Genomic DNA, 18,668 nt, shown 5'->3' with positions numbered 1-18,668 from the left:
TTTATCAAAAAAAAACAAAGTCTCAAAAATACCTCCGAAAACTTGAAAAATCCAAAGGCGAGTTTGAAATTCTCTGTTGATATCTATTTCGGCCAAGAGGGTATAAAAAGGCCTCTTTTTTATTAGCCACAATATCTTATATTTTCTCTTTTTTAGCAAACGCCCTAGTTTTTTAAGAACTCTATTTCTTTTAGATTAGTTAGTTTTAATTATTTGTAATCAATATTTTCTGGATCAAGGCTTCAATTGAAGGTGTCAACTCTATTGAGTATTTATTCTCTCTTTGATGATGTCTTCTCTTATTATGTTGTTTGTTTTTGATTTTACCATGAGTAGCTAGACCCCTTGATTGGGGGCAACATGATGTATGTCTGATTGATTGTTATTGATGTTTTGTTAGTTGGTTTGGGTTTATATGTTTTTTGTTTATGCTTAATGATATGTGTTGGACTAAGTCTCATTTGAACTCTAATTTTGAGTTTGATATTCAATTTAAAGAGTCTAATCATGTTTATTAGTGTGTAGGGACATATAGAAACCATCCCGGATCGAATCGGAGCTTTCTGGTAGAATCGAAAAATCGGATTTCCCACTAGTTCCAGTAGGTTTTTGCGCCAAGATGCCTCAAGCATCACAGGCGAGATCCATTAATCTCGGGCGCGACAAACCACATCGCGGGCGCGATATACCATGCATCCAAACACCTTTGGCTCATCACGTGTATCGTGGGCGCTACATATGCATCACGGGCGCGATGAATATGACCGTTGAAGGTCCAACGGCTATTTCAAAGCCATCCATCAGTTGCTTGACAAGTGGCCTTCAACCATTGGCTGAAATCCTGACATTGTATTTTATTCAAGATTTAATATTACAATTTATTAATTTTTCGACTCTTAAAATTAAAAATTCAAATCTGATTAGGAATATTATTAATCTATACTATATATAAAAGCACGAATGGGGGGGGACATGCACTTTTACCTAATAGCCCTTTCTAATTTATTAGTTAATTAGGTGTTTTAGTAATTTGCTATATTTAACTAAAAAGTAGCTACTTTTTAATATTTACAGCATTAATTAATAATTAAAAATAGATTATTATTAGAGTCTTAATTAAAACACTAATATGAATCTCTCTTTATCTAAATTATAGTCTAAAATATAGACTCGAAGTTGAATTATATATTCCCAAACTATGGGTTTTGTCACTCGGATAATTATGGCAAGTAAGTAATTGTGAAGACTATATATATTAGTAATTGATCCAGTTGCCAATTGCACGAATTCAACAATTTAAAATTTGAAGGTGTTGTCCAAACACAAACTTTGGTGTGCATCTATAATTTAAAAAATTAAAGACTCATAATATAGACCATCAGAAAACTCTTTTGAACGAACACTTTCCTTAAAAAGAAAAACAAGTACAAAGCTGCATATTTTTAAAGTCTCAAAAATACCTCCGAAAACTTGAAAAATCCAAAGGCGAGTTTGAAATTCTCTGTTGATATCTATTTCGGCCAAGAGGGTATAAAAAAGGCCTCTTTTTTATTAGCCACAATATCTTATATTTTCTCTTTTTTAGCAAACGCCCTAGTTTTTTAAGAACTCTTATTTCTTTTAGATTAGTTAGTTTTAATTATTTGTAATCAATATTTTCTGGATCAAGGCTTCAATTGAAGGTGTCAACTCTATTGAGTATTTATTCTCTCTTTGATGATGTCTTCTCTTATTATGTTGTTTGTTTTTGATTTTACCATGAGTAGCTAGACCCCTTGATTGGGGGCAACATGATGTATGTCTGATTGATTGTTATTGATGTTTTGTTAGTTGGTTTGGGTTTATATGTTTTTTGTTTATGCTTAATGATATGTGTTGGACTAAGTCTCATTTGAACTCTAATTTTGAGTTTGATATTCAATTTAAAGAGTCTAATCATGTTTATTAGTGTGTAGGGACATATAGAAACCATCCCGGATCGAATCGGAGCTTTCTGGTAGAATCGAAAAATCGGATTTCCCACTAGTTCCAGTAGGTTTTTGCGCCAAGATGCCTCAAGCATCACAGGCGAGATCCATTAATCTCGGGCGCGACAAACCACATCGCGGGCGCGATATACCATGCATCCAAACACCTTTGGCTCATCAAGTGTATCGTGGGCGCTACATATGCATCACGGGCGCGATGAATATGACCGTTGAAGGTCCAACGGCTATTTCAAAGCCATCCATCAGTTGCTTGACAAGTGGCCTTCAACCATTGGCTGAAATCCTGACATTGTGTTTTATTCAAGATTTAATATTACAATTTATTAATTTTTCGACTCTTAAAATTAAAAATTCAAATCTGATTAGGAATATTATTAATCTATACTATATATAAAAGCACGAATGGGGGGGACATGCACTTTTACCTAATAGCCCTTTCTAATTTATTAGTTAATTAGGTGTTTTAGTAATTTGCTATATTTAACTAAAAAGTAGCTACTTTTTAATATTTACAGCATTAATTAATAATTAAAAATAGATTATTATTAGAGTCCTAATTAAAACACTAATATGAATCTCTCTTTATCTAAATTATAGTCTAAAATATAGACTCGAAGTTGAATTATATATTCCCAAACTATGGGTTTTGTCACTCGGATAATTATGGCAAGTAAGTAATTGTGAAGACTATATATATTAGTAATTGATCCAGTTGCCAATTGCACGAATTCAACAATTTAAAATTTGAAGGTGTTGTCCAAACACAAACTTTGGTGTGCATCTATAATTTAAAAAATTAAAGACTCATAATATAGACCATTAGAAAACTCTTTTGAACGAACACTTTCCTTAAAAAGAAAAACAAGTACAAAGCTGCATATTTTTAAAGTCTCAAAAAATTTTATCAAAAAAAAAAAACAAAGTCTCAAAAATACCTCCGAAAACTTGAAAAATCCAAAGGCGAGTTTGAAATTCTCTGTTGATATCTATTTCGGCCAAGAGGGTATAAAAAGGCCTCTTTTTTATTAGCCACAATATCTTATATTTTCTCTTTTTTAGCAAACGCCCTAGTTTTTTAAGAACTCTTATTTCTTTTAGATTAGTTAGTTTTAATTATTTGTAATCAATATTTTCTGGATCAAGGCTTCAATTGAAGGTGTCAACTCTATTGAGTATTTATTCTCTCTTTGATGATGTCTTCTCTTATTATGTTGTTTGTTTTTGATTTTACCATGAGTAGCTAGACCCCTTGATTGGGGGTAACATGATGTATGTCTGATTGATTGTTATTGATGTTTTGTTAGTTGGTTTGGGTTTATATGTTTTTTGTTTATGCTTAATGATATGTGTTGGACTAAGTCTCATTTGAACTCTAATTTTGAGTTTGATATTCAATTTAAAGAGTCTAATCATGTTTATTAGTGTGTAGGGACATATAGAAACCATCCCGGATCGAATCGGAGCTTTCTGGTAGAATCGAAAAATCGGATTTCCCACTAGTTCCAGTAGGTTTTTGCGCCAAGATGCCTCAAGCATCACAGGCGAGATCCATTAATCTCGGGCGCGACAAACCACATCGCGGGCGCGATATACCATGCATCCAAACACCTTTGGCTCATCAAGTGTATCGTGGGCGCTACATATGCATCACGGGCGCGATGAATATGACCGTTGAAGGTCCAACGGCTATTTCAAAGCCATCCATCAGTTGCTTGACAAGTGGCCTTCAACCATTGGCTGAAATCCTGACATTCAAAGATCTCGGGCGCGATTGACGGCATCACAGGCGCGACAGAGAGTTTTTCAGCACAAACTTGAGTTTTCTTCTAAAAGATTCAAGGTTTGTTGTTAGGGTTATAAATACCCCTTGTCTACCTCATTTATGAGTTTAGACACTCCAGCAACAACAAATATACTCAGGCATTCAATTTATTCTCTCTAAATTTATTGTGTATCATTTATTGATTGCTTATTCTTTTTGTTGATTGCTTAATCTTTGCAATTCAATCATTAGTGTTGTAGGTTTGTGTTTTATCCTTAGAAAAACACATTGTGAGTTTGAGATCATCTCTTAAAAAATCTCTTTATAAAATTTGTGTTTAGCTTTAAAGCACAGTCCCTATTAGTGAATTCTAAAATCTCAATCCTTAATTGAGTAGTGGAGTAGGATCGAGTTGTGATCTGAACCACTCTAATTGCTTGTGTCAATTTCTCTTCTCTTAAACTCCTCCTAAATTTGAATTACCCACTATACCTTATTCACCCTCCTATAAGATAGCTATTTAGGGATTTCACCTCAATTATTAATCAATTTAGTAATTTTCAATTTTATTATTTTATTTGAGCACATTAAGTTTGAATTTATTTAATTTTTGTTGTTGTCACCGTCTAAAATGACAATCGAATATTCTTCTCATTCAAAATAATTTAATAAAAATTGATCAACAAAATTTAAATTTTTCATTTTTTTTCATGAATTAATAAAAATTATTTTATAAAAGAATATAACTAACAAATGGTTACAGTTTTTATAACAAATGGTTACTGTTATGAAAATTCCAGTATCGTAATAAAAGAGTTTTCAGGCATGAGAATACGAACATAGGGTTGTTGGTTACTTGATTATTTGTTGGGCGGTTTTGTATTATTCTTCTTTTCACTTTCAGTTTCCTTACACTAGAAGTGATGTTTTTAGATGTTTAGATTGTTTTATCAAGTCACATTGACTTGCTGTAGCCATTTTAATTCTTTGTCTTCCACTCCTTGTGGATGAGCTAATAACAATCTTTTTTATCTAAAAAAACTTTGACAGATGATTTTTTTATTATTTAGGAGTTTTAAAAAGCACACAATAGGAGAGTGTTGAGAAAGGAAGTTTCGTGATATTTAGATTTGATATTTTTTACTAACTAGTTTTGCTTTACGTGTTTCACACGTGGCTCGTAGTGTGACTTGTCAAATTATGTAGCTCGTAACGTAACTCGTCAATTACATATTAGTAAATTTATTATAATTATATCAATTTTTTATTTATAATTAATATTAAATTAGTTAAGAATTTTCGTAAAAGTAAATATAATATATTCGGTTATTAATTTTTTTCCATTCTTCTTTTGGTTTTATAATAACTATAATTAAATATTTAACTTAATTTTATTAATAATATCTTTAAAAATAATAAGATAGAAATTTATATAATAATATATTAGTCAAATATAGTATTTTAATTTTTTAGTTCAATCAAACTAAAAGATAGATATTCCTATTAATTTGGAGACAATTTAGTTATTTTTTACATAATAAAAATTAAATTGGAGATAATTTAGCTACTTAGTCTAATTAGGACTTTAATTACAATTGTGAATAATTAAATAACTAATTAGTTAATGACTATAAAACCTTTATTTAGTAGTAAATTAAAAAGGATTATTCAGTAAATTTGCCTGTCCCCCCCCATCCGTGCTTTTATATATAGTATAGATAGATAAGAACGTCATTCATTATAAATTTTATAATTTTTATTTTAGTTATAATTGCACCAATGTTTTTAGAGACCTAAACTCTTTTTTAAAAAACTGGCATTGTTTTTATTTTTCATTTTTTATTATCGTGTTAATATAATTATTAAAAAAAGTTTTATTGGTGATCACCTAAGTAATATGTGTTATTTTAGTCATAATCCAAAGATGGAAATCTAATTTGAAAATCGTGAAACCAAAAACATCAGAACATATTTCTGACAAGACACGTGTGTCATTGACTCTCAATGTTTTAGGTCAATTCTATTTTTAGAATGGATTAAACATGATTTCAAACAAAAAAAAAAGCAGTGGATTAACCTGCATAGTATAATCGTCAAATCTAACAATGGAACTAATATCATATGGATTTGTGAGTACAAAACTTACATTCGTAAAGCAGGTTATGGGCCGGGTCAGCCCGTGAATCGATCCGAAATCGTTTAAAGTCGAAATCAGCCTGGAATTGTCGAAAGATCGGTTTCGGACCGGTTATAAATTTTTTGAACCGTAAAACTGCAGTTTTAGATCAGAACCGGCGGTTCAAGGGTCCAACTCATTGATAAAAGTTATTTAATTTTAATATATATATATATATATATATATATTTTATTTTATATTATATTCTATATTTTTATAGTTATATTATATTATTATTATTTATTTTAGTTTTAAATTATATATACTTTTTAGCTTTTAGTAATTAAATTTTAATTTCACTTTTAATTTCTTTCCGAACCGCCTCGGACTTGAAACCGGAAGCGGAACTGGCCGGGTCCAAACCGTTATCTAAACGGGTCCGGGCCGGTTTCATTTTCTTTTGAACCGTGTTCCGACGGTTTCGAACCAGAACTGGCGGGTTATGAACCGTTGCCAGCTCTATACATTCGTATAAAATTTATAGATTTAGTGACCTTTTAAAATTCTCAACTAAACTATTTCAATTACCGTTATTCTTCATTTGAATTTTTCTTTTTATTAGTTTTTTTTATTTATTTATCTAAAAATACTTCATTTTTTAATTTTCTTTTTATTTATAATCTCACTTTAAAAAATAATAATTTTAATTTATTTTTTAATTTTTAATTTTTATTATAGTCATTTCTCCGGAAAAAATAAATATATCGTTTATATTACTTTATATTGTTCCAATTTGCATTATTATCATACCAATTAAATTTGAAGTGATATAGAGGGTTGTGTTTGAACCTTTTTTCTTTCTAATTTAAATAAATGATGGTAATTTTATAATTTAATTAATTTATACTCTTTCCGTCTCTTTTTAAAATAATTTTATAATTTAATTAAGTTTATCTTATATAAAACAATTCATATCAATAATTTCAATAACTATTATACTATTAGTTGATTTAAAATTTTAAAATTATTGTCGTTCATCAAGGGATAAAAACACAAATAAAAATATTAAAAATTATTTTCAATTGCTAATATATAAATAACCGATATTCATTTTCATTTATATCCGACAATAGTTCAAATTTTACAAATAATCATGTAAGCTAATATTTTATTAGCAATAATAAGCTACAAATATTTTTGATAAAAGATACAAAAAAAAAATTTACGTTATTCAAAAAGAACACATATTTTAGACTGTTTGAACTCTTGATGTTTTTAAATTGTACAATAAAGTCTTCCTTTTTTTGGAAAGAGCATTTAATTTTTTTTAATTTATTTTTAAACACTTGACCCTTCAAGTTTTCAGTAAATATTTTAAACATTAAAATTATTTTTGAACATTTTTTATATGGTTGTGAGAGATATGTTAGCAATTAACAGGTGCTCCTGAATTCTGATAGTGTTGGACGAAAAGGATTATTTATTCTATTTTGGAAATAAAGAAGGTTTAATTGTGTTTAAAATTAATTTAAAATTTTTTATATTTTAAAAAAAACAATTTTTTTTATCTTTTGCCAATATTTGTATTGTTGATGTTGTACTTGTATATTTACGGTAATAACTTTAGCAGTTGTTTAGCAATATTAACATTTACTACTAGTATTCAAAAAGAAAAAAAAACATTTAATACTAATTACATTGTTACTTGGTAATGATGGTAATTTGTTTTATCACGTGAAAAACAATTAGATAATACTCCCTCCGTCCCGTAAAGATAGAAAAAGTACCACCTTCTTTTATCCCATAAAAATAGAAAAAGTGGAGTTAGTTAAGTCAAAAATTATCAAAATATCCCTACATGCTTATCATAAAACATTCAATGCATATTTTGAAAAAATAAAAAAAAGGAGTTGTAAGTGTTATATTTAGTAAAGTGGCTTTGGGAAATGTACATAACTAATTGATTACAAAGGGTAATTTAGACAAATTATCACAAGTTACCTATAAATAACTACTTTCTTAATTCTTGTAAAATGGATGCTTTTTCTATCTTTACGGGACGGAGGGAGTACGTACAAGCATAGACGTCGCAATTTAAACACCACACCATTATATAATACATGCGTCCATGAGTTAAACACAATTAATTCATTTAAATATAATTAAACATGATTAAATATTTTTATTTATATTTAAAATTTTGTTAAATTATTTTGTTATATTCATTTTTTTTAAATCGTCAAAATATCATTAAATCGGTTCTGAAATAGTTACATTTATTAGATATTCACAAAGGAATAAAAATCAATTCTAATAATCTGACATGAAAACAATTTATATTGTTTTTATTATTATATAATTATTATATTATTTATTTTAATTGATATTTTTTTTTTGGTGACGAGGGAACCCCCGGCGGAGCCCGACCACCCTTTAGGGCGGAACCCGACCACCTGAGTAAACCCCCGGAGAGGCTAGTCTCGGCATCCCACCGCCCGGACCTCCCACTTAATATGGGCCTTAACAACTCATTCACAAATGCTTCCAATAAGTCCCATTTGTGGAAAATGGGATTCGAACCTTGGTTTTTTCAAGTCTCATGCTTACTGTCCACATTTGTGACCAATTGAGCCAACCCATGGTGAGTTTTAATTGATATTAATAATTCTATTTATGTCAAATTATATAAATTTATATACTATTCAAATAATTAAATGAGTTCAATTGTATTATTTTAAACAAATTAATTCAATTATACATTTAGTTGAACATATATGTATCGTATTGTATAATCTGTTTGTATAATGTGGTGTTCTTGGATTTTATATATAAAAATGTATACTAAATATATTTCGTATTTAAATTCATACTAGTATTTATTTATAATTGGCAAAAGGTACAAAAAAACCCTCTTAGTTTTCACAAAAGTACAAATCAGCCCTTTTACTTTTTTGGGATATAATTAAGCCCTCTTTATTTTCAAATAGAACAAATAACCCCTTTCATCCAACATCATTAGAAACACTCGTTAATAGTTGACGTGTCTCTCATATTCATATAGGAAAAAAGTTCAAAAATAATTTTAATATTTAAAATATTTACCAAAAAATTGAGGGGGTAAGTGTCCCAAAAGTAAATTAAAAGGGTTTATTTGTTCGATTTTAAAATTATAAGGGTTTAATTGTTCAATTTTAAAAACACGGGGGCTTAATTGTGCCCAAATAAAGTAAAAGGGCTGATTTGTACTTTTGAAAAAAACTTGAGGGTTTTTTTATACCTTCTGCCTTTATAATTCATAGACACTAATTGTGTGTGTATGTGTTTCTAGTTCAAGATATTCGAAATCCCGAGCTTGCTAAGGGTGATTTGTTGGTTGAGGATTGTGTTTTATTAGCGGAGCAGTTTTCTAGTTTATCTTTTTTTTTTTGTAAGGCGGTCTGCGAATCTAGCTGCGCACTTGTTAGCGCGTAATGCTCGTTCCTTGTCAGGTCATCGGGATTGGTTTTCGAACTTTCCTGAATATCTTACGTCTGTAACTGCTTCGATTTATCCTCAATAAAGTTATTTGATTATCAAAAAAAAAAAATAGATTAATAATTTCAATACAGAAATTAGGTCACCCAATGCAGACATTAGCATTACATGTACACCGTACATCCAATACAGAGTCAGAGAAAGATTGGAATATCAAATACATATGGTTTACTTATCTAACAATTATTGATTAGCGGTAATTGTATTTTTAATGACAATGATTGACATGATTATGATTAGATTCAATGTTTAATTTTTTTTATTTTTTTTTGCAATTGAAAATATTACTTACAATAATTCGACCATCCTATAAATGGATGCAATGCAACCCATTATTCGAATTTCAGTTCTGGTTGACTTTCGAATTTTAGTATAAAAATGGTCAACTAATCACACCTTCTTTTTCAATAATTAATTAGCTATGTTAGTTTCAAACAGTATTTTAAGATTTGAACCGGATCGGCTGGTTTAATCTATTCAACCGCAAATAGAATATCTATCTGATTTGATTCTGTATAAAAATCAAAAATATAACTTAACCGTCTTAAACCAAAATAAACATATGATAGCCCTATGAATAATGAAACAGACTGAACTGTAAAAATCAACCGATTTAATTATAATACATTTTCTTTAACTACAAACGTGCATACATAAAATCTAATTATATTTTTTATTATTTTAAAAAATCACTTATTTATTTTAAGTAGTTTAACTTGTGATTAAATTAGTTGAATCGTGAACCAAAAATCACAAGTCACAGATTCAGATTTTAAGACATCGCTGATTTCAAAATACTAAAATAATCAAAATATAGTTTGTTGTTACGAAAATTGTTATAGACTTATGATAAGAGGATTAAACAAAACTGCTCAGCACAAATAAATTTGTGCGTTCCATTAATTCTACAAATGAAACTTTCAATATAATTAATATATACCATCTTATTTTTAATAATTAATAATTAAAAAAAGTCTTAAATAGGATATTAATTAAGTTGGTTTTTTTATAAGCAGTGTTATATTATTCGTAAAATTCTTGTTGAATAAATGTAAAATATTTCCTCAAAACGTTGAGTAATAAACTGTTAGGTCGTGGGTTCAAATCCTCCCACAAACATTTTTCTTCTCTAATTATACAAAAAAATGTAAAATATGTAAACACTTGCAAATAATCTAATCATTAATATGTACACCCGTTGTATTTAAATTATTCCCGACTTACTGTATTTTGTAGTTTTTTTTTTCAAAGGTAAGTTCATTGATGAAGATTACAAAATAAGGATGAAAGTTAGGGATGGCAATGGGGCGGGGTGGGGACGGGGAAGCCATCCCCATCCCCATCTCCGTGTCTATGGGAAATCCCCGTCCCCATTTAATTAATGGAGTTTAAATCATCCCCGTCCCCATACCCATGGATTCCCCATCCCTATGGGGATTCCCGTTTCCCGTACAATTAAATATAATTTATAAATAATTTCATTATTTTCATAAGATATTTAAAAAAAACTAATTATAGAAAATACTATTATTTTTTATAATATTATATATTTATAACTAAATTGAAACTAATAAAAAAATTAAATTAAATTATTTAAAATTATAAATAATATACTAAAACTTATACTAATATAATATAAATATGCATAAATATAAATCGGGTCTCCATGGGGACGGGGATGGGGATCCCCATGGAGTGGGGACTATACTCCCCGTCCCCTCCCCATTCCCGTGGTTGGGGAATGATTTTCCCCCATTCCCGTATCCATGGGGGTAATTGGTGGAGATTCCCCGCCCCATTAGGGGCGGGTCCCCACGGAGAACGGGGAATCCCCTCCCCATTGCCATCCCTAATGAAAGTCATATCACAAGAATTTTCTATATGATCTTTTAAGGTTTGAATAAACCAAATAAAGGCAAACAATCCACGATACAAGCAAAAGCAAAGCAAAGATGAAAAGAAATTTAGTCATTGATTCCGTAAATTTAACTCAACGATAAACAAAATCCGTTGAACGGGGACTTCGATCTCCTTCTCCCGATAAGGCGGAAGAATCAATTCTATTATTTCCAATCAACATCTTCATCTAGATCTATAAAGTTAGAATCCACAAACCTCCCGATCTTTAGACCTACAAGAGTTTGAATATGAAAAACAAACAATTACTAAAGATTTTTGGTAGATCTAAAAATCTAAATAAAAAGAGTAATGCTATATAATCCTCCTTTTTAACTCACCTTCTTTGACCCGCCTGATGTGGCAACAAATTAATGTATGCATTTAAAGTTGTTTTTTGAGATATACACTTTTGGAGGGGAATTGGACAAATTAAATGCTGACACGTAAGGAGGGACAATGAAGGTGGTACAAAATGGTGGGCTAAATAATATTATCCAAATAAAAAAGGAGGAGAAATCTTATAAGATGTATTAGACTTAAAAAAAAGACCAAATCAAAATAAATATAAAAAGGAACTTTATTGAAATCAAATTCAAAATTCCAATCGTAGTAATATGGGCGGAGAGAAGATGATTTCTCGACTATAGCCGGAAAATCACCTTCTCCCACTATCAAAATAATTAAGATGAAAAAACTTTTTTTATAGAAAAGGGAGAGCAATTTTAAAGAGAGAAAATGAACTTTTTTTATCTTGTATTTTGTAGTTGGCTAATTACTGTTTCAACCTCTTCTGTGGCCAGTGTATGCCTATTCTAAATAGAATAAAGGATTAAATCGTCTTTCCAATTTTTCACAAAATATCAAACCAGTCAATCTCGTCACTTTTGATATAAACAATTAACGTTTTCGTATTAAAAAAGTCCTCATAACATATCAAATCAGTATGGTTATATAGATTAATTAAACTTTAACAGTTTATCTTTATTTGTTTATACAATTTTTATTACTTAACTTAATGCTAATATTAAGTGAACAAATAATTGCTTGATGCTAAATTATTTAAAAATTAAGAAATAAAGCTGGTCAAGTGAAAGAATCGGAAAGATAATAAAAGCATAAGTAAACAATTTGAGTCGGAAAATTGCCTTGTATAATCAATTTAAATAACTAAAATTAGTGTTTTTTACTATAAATTGATGATTATCACGCTTTAGGGATGTTAGATTATAGTTAAAAATCTAACCACCACTAAGAAGAGAAGATAAGTAATTAAAAACAATTATTGTATAAAACATTTAAAATTGATTAATATATATACTATAAATCAATTTAAAAAAAAATCATGTCAAAATAATATTTTAGATTTTATTACTTATCAATATTATAAATTATCATTATTAGTGTATAGTTAAACACCTCTTTTCCGGACAGATAAAAAGTGATAAAAGATTGAACGTCCGATAATGATTTTTAGAGACACCTGTTCTGGTAACGAGCTAATGATCTGCCTATTAGAATTTAAGCGGACTAAAGCAATGCATAGCGGCAAACTTGAAAAACGGAAGCATAATTGCCGCAAGTAACTCATAAATATCCAAAGGAATTGTGATAGAAGTCTAAAAAATTGAATTAATTACAATGCAATAGAAGTTTATGAGCCAATTTGTAGGTTTGACATATTAAATAGCCCAAAACCTAAACTTGGTGACCCTCGAGGCCCTTTGTAACACTTTCAGGGACCAAAAACGACCCTTTGCCATCTTTTTCGTGGCACACAATTATCAATACGAAAATTACATGTAATTAATTAAAAATATAGTTTTATCCTATCCTAAACACCTAACCTTAACCCTATTTGTAATCTACCTCTATAAATACCGCTTTAGAAACCTTAAAAAAGGGTGGCACATAATCAAAAAGAAACCATAAATTGTACACACAAATCCTAGATCTAGCCACCATAGCCAAAAATTATAGCCACCACATTACACACAAATTACACACTTTTTGTCAATAAAATCAGGACCTTACGCTTCAAATCATCAAAGATTTACTAATGTACATCAGTCTACACTAGATTCTACATCTGAATCTCCAGAAACAACCTCATGACTCATAAATAATACTTCTGAGGACCCTAATTGTTCTTTAAATTCATATTTTTTGTCATATATGCATGTTGTTTTGATTCTGATTCATTAGGATGCATGATTACGTTTTTAGCGTTCTTAAATAAATTGTCATGATTTTCATTTTTTTGCTTCTAGATCCATGTTTTAGGATGTCTTATTTGCTGTTAAACATATTATTTTACTTACATATGGATTTAACAAGTCTAATCATGTGTTTTCCGCCTTTTTTTCATGTTTTTCATATGAAATCTGAAATTTAGTTTAGACCCAGAGGTGTGGCGTTGAAAACACATTGATTTGGAGCTTCCGCCAGTTCTATTGGCACAATGATTTTGCTCCCTCAACACTTCTAGATCTTTGATCCTTATTCTGAATCTTGTTTTTGCTTTTTCGGCCTCATCCGAGCTCGGAATCGCTCCTCGTTTGAACTGTTAGCCAAAGTTAATTAGCTCTAGATTTATTTTCTGTTTTCCCTATTTAGTCCCATCCATGTCAGCAACAGTTCCATAAGCCATGTCATATGGGCCTTGAAGCCCGATCTTTAGCCCGATAATTTTCAGTGGAGATTTTTGTTTCGTTTATACTCGGAATTGACCTTAGTTTAAACTAATGAACTCGTATTAACCAGAGAAACGACTTCCGTGTTTCGACCAGATCCCGAATCTGATTGTATTGACATAAAAATGACAAACAACCGTCTTACACTCCATAATAAGGTTTAAAAGTATTTCTAACCTTTATGTTTATCAACTGCTGTTTAGGCATGTAAATATTGTTTACTGCTCTGAATGTATGTCTAGATCCATCATTAACAGACTTAATCAGATAATCATGTTAAATTAGCTCCCAACTTATTAATCACATAGAAATCTTAAAAGTGCCATGAAAAGTGTAATTAGTGGTTATAGGTGCTCAAGATGGTAATTAATAAAATCGATCTCACTTTTACATCTGGTTTAGGTTTTAGGCATGTAATCGGAATAAAGTCCACATCTGTTATTATATGTTTGAAATCCCAGAATTAGATGTTTGTTTAGGAGTACTTGCTTCTTGTTTACGATGTCAGTCCGGATCGAGTTATATGCAAGTTTTAAATGTAATGCATGTTTACATTTCCGCACTTATCTTTCCAGCTATTTATTCTCTACCCATTTACTTTTCTGTATTCTATTTTCGGACTTCCTGCTTTGATGAGATGATTAATTTTATTTGAGATATACGTGATAAATCGATAAAATCAATAAGCCAAGTACAAGAGTTGATTCTGTCCACAATTCTGAATCTTTTGGTCTGATGCACGACAATTCATCCATAGGCGCGAGAGATTGTCAAGTCGATAGAAAAAATATTTCCTAAATAAATTAGATGGGAACTCTATTTTTCAAACTAAATCATCGAGGGTGCCATAAGTCTAGGTGAGCCGCACCCCTGCTCTGTTCACAATAGTCATAATTTAAATTAGTTAAATAAATTTTCAAACTACAATTAGTTGTTTAAATAATAAGATATACAGTTAATTAATTTAGTATTAAATTGAATTTTTATTGATCGATATTTTACATACTTTATCTATACTATATATAAAAGTACGGATGGGGGGGACAGGCAAATTTACTGAATAATCCTTTTCAGTTTACTACTAAATGAAGGTTTTATAGTCATTAACTAATTAGTTATTTAATTAATCACTATTGTAATTAAAGTCCTAATTAGAATAGGTAGCTAAATTATCTCCATATTGTAATTAAAGTTCTAATTAGAATAGGTAGCTAAATTATCTCCAATTTAGTTTTTAATATGTACAAAATAACTAAATTGTTTCCAAATTAGTAGGAATACCTATCTTTTAGTAATATTATTAAAATTTCTATCTTATTATTTTTAAAGATATTATTAATAAAATTAAATTAATTATTTAATTATGTTTATTATAAACCAAAAAAAGAATAAATTCAGGGTGGAAAAAATTTAATAGCCGAATATATTATATTTACTTTTAAAAAAATTCTTAACTAATTTAATATTAATTATAAATAAAAAAATTGATATAATTATAATAAATTTATTAATATGTTCATTGACGAGTTACGTTACGAGCCACGTGCATAGCACGTAATGCGAAACTAGTATTATTAAATGGCTTAATGTCTTAAAAACAACCTACCTTTTTTTCCTTTTCAATCCTATCATGAATTTGAAAACTGGTCAATGTTACCATATTTTATATCTTCCCAATTTAATTGTACTTTTAAACATAAATGATTTTTTTTCAATTTGGAAAAAGTCTAAAAAAATCTTCAAATGGACCCTTTTTACATTAAGTTGATCTATTTACATTAAATTGATCTTTTTCAAAAAAAATCAAAAAAAAAAATATCAATATACCTAAGGATACAATTAAAACGAGAAAATACAAAATAGGATAAAATTGATCACTTTTCAACATCAGCGTAAAATTGAAAAAGGGATAAAAGGTTGGATATTTTTAAAATTGTTTTTTTGAAGAATTTTTCTGAATTTTATTTTAAATAAAAAATATCAATTTAATATATAAGGGTACGATTGAAACAAAAAAAATGTAAAATAGAATAAAATTGAACATTTTTTAATATTGGGGTAAAATTGAAATGGGATAAAATATTGGATATTTTTAAGACATTAGACTTATTAAATTGAGAAAATCTTACAAATTTTATTCATTAGTACACATAATCAGTCTATGTAAGTATTTCTCTCAAATTGAACTAGAATTTGAAAATGAAACAGTGTGTACTTAGAGTTGATTGATGTTTGTTGAAGAATATATGCATAAAATATTCAATAATATGTATAGACATGCCTAATCTTGATGGCCTCAAATAGGAATGTTTTATTTTTTCTTAGGGGTGTATTATTATGATTAGCTAAATCATGACCAAATTAATTAACACATGAAATGGCAAATCATATAACAGAACAAGAATAGATGTATTTACACCTGCTATCTTAGTGTTCACCTAATTTTGGTCATTTGATAGCTCAATATCTTAATTTCCTTTTTTTATTTAATATTTCATAACTATGTGTACTTTATTAGGTCTTGGTTATTAAGTCAGATATTTGACAATGCCTAGCATTTTCAATTTTATGTTTGCTGATTAGTTTAATTCGTATGAAGAATATCTTATATCATTAAAATAAATAAATAAGGAGTTTATAAACTTAAATAGTCAACTGTCTAAATAATTATGTTCTAGTTATTTTAAATATGGTCGAATCTAAATTCATTATATGTATTATGTATAAGTGATTTACTTTCTTATATATTAGCTGCTTAAATCTATTTTTTGCAAACATTAATGGCAAAAGAAAATATTTTTTAGTGTTGATAGTATAATTTCAATTTTATTATTCATTTTCTGTTTATCGTTATTATTATTATTTTTTAATTTAATTATGTAATTTAATTTTAAAATTTATTTAACTATCTGCAAATATTGTTGCACATGTTTTTACTCATGCATCTCGTTCTATACTATGTTAGTAGAAACGCATTTCCAATGCCGAAACTTGTTATGATATGACTTAATGAAAATTCTTATAGTATTAAAAAAATAACTCATTTATTTGATTTTAATTTTAATTATTCACTCTTCTAACAATTAAATATTTTCTATTCATATCATCCTAATAATTACTTCATTAATTACATGTTTATGTGAAGCTATATAGATAAGAATCCTGACTGATAAAACATCAAACTAGTCCCATTCAAAGCTATCACTTCACTATAAAAGGAAAATATTGGTATGCTAATCCTTGTTTATTAGTAGATTGAAGGGATGGAGTATTGGGTAGCTAATTAGCCATTTGGTGTGCACACAACTTCCATATCCATCCATTTCTGTTTGTATGAAATAATTAATGCACTAGTAATTCTACTTTGATTTTACTAATCTTTTACTTAGAATTTAGTGTTGCAATCATGATATATATAATTTTAAAAATCAATTAAATAATTTTAAAAATTACTATTTAAAATTATTAAAATTAAAAATTTGATTGGGTTTATAAAAAAGTCTGAAATGTTTAAATTTTATTGTGTCCATCAGTTAATATAAGTATGATCTAGCTAATCAAAACATTTTAAGTTGGAAATTGGAATCTCTTCAATTTGATTGGAAATTTGACAAGATTGAAGATAGAAGATGAGATTGGGATGAAGATAAAGAATTTAGTATTTATAGAAAAAGTTGAGAAGGTTTGTTCAAAGAAGACGGACCCTTAATTTGAGAAGGTTTCAACAAACTAAGTCCATAATGTTTCAAAGTGGGTCCTTCCACTTTCTATAAATAGCAAATACTCACACAAGTGGGATTTACTCTTTTCTAGGATTTCTGTTTCAGCTGTCAACCATTTTGGATGAATGGAATCAAACATTGTTTTAGGAAATATTAGCAGAGGTTAACAAGGTCCCTGAATTTGTTATTCACGATTATACAGTTTATTTTTAGTTATTTTGATCAACTATGAATAATGTTCTCTATATTTTTCGTATTTAAAAATAAAATTATTAATATGAACAAATTTAAAAACTAGAATGATTCAATTTTATTTTTAATTGACTAAAAATAAAAGATATTGTCTTTGATTGACATATAAATAATTAATTGATTAAAATGATTGTGAATGAATTATTTGTTCTCGAGTCATAAGTTCAAAAACCGGACTAATCTTATTTTGTTTTTCTAAAATCTAGGAGGAACCTATATCTAGCACGAGCCAATCCCCCCGCGAGTATAATATGATGAGCCCCAGGCAGTTCCGGATGAAAGGAGAATTGGCCGTCAAAGCAATTTGTTCACAAATCATGTTTCACAATCCACAGTGTAACCGATTCAACTTCATATTTAATCACTTAAATAAAAATAAATGTTGAAATAATGTCTAGAATTCTATTTATATTAAAACTCTATTTGTGAAGTATTTGAATGAAAAATAATTTTATTATCATTAAATAATTAGAAAGTATAGTATAATTAGAATTAAAATTTCTAATATCATATGAATTATTTATTCACTATAAATACTCTATCTTGTTTATTTTTTAAAATAAAATTAAAACAACCTAATACACAAGTAGACATTAATGTATATAAGAGAAAAGGGGGGGGTGTGATGTCAAAAAATTTAGTTAATCCTAACTCTTTTGGTTTACTTTTTGTAGAGAGTTAAACATTTTATGGATTTTTTTTAAG

The sequence above is a fragment of the Mercurialis annua genome, linkage group LG4 (assembly GCF_937616625.2).
Source record: "Mercurialis annua linkage group LG4, ddMerAnnu1.2, whole genome shotgun sequence".
NCBI lineage: Eukaryota > Viridiplantae > Streptophyta > Magnoliopsida > Malpighiales > Euphorbiaceae > Mercurialis > Mercurialis annua.
This window is presented reverse-complemented; position numbering follows the sequence as displayed.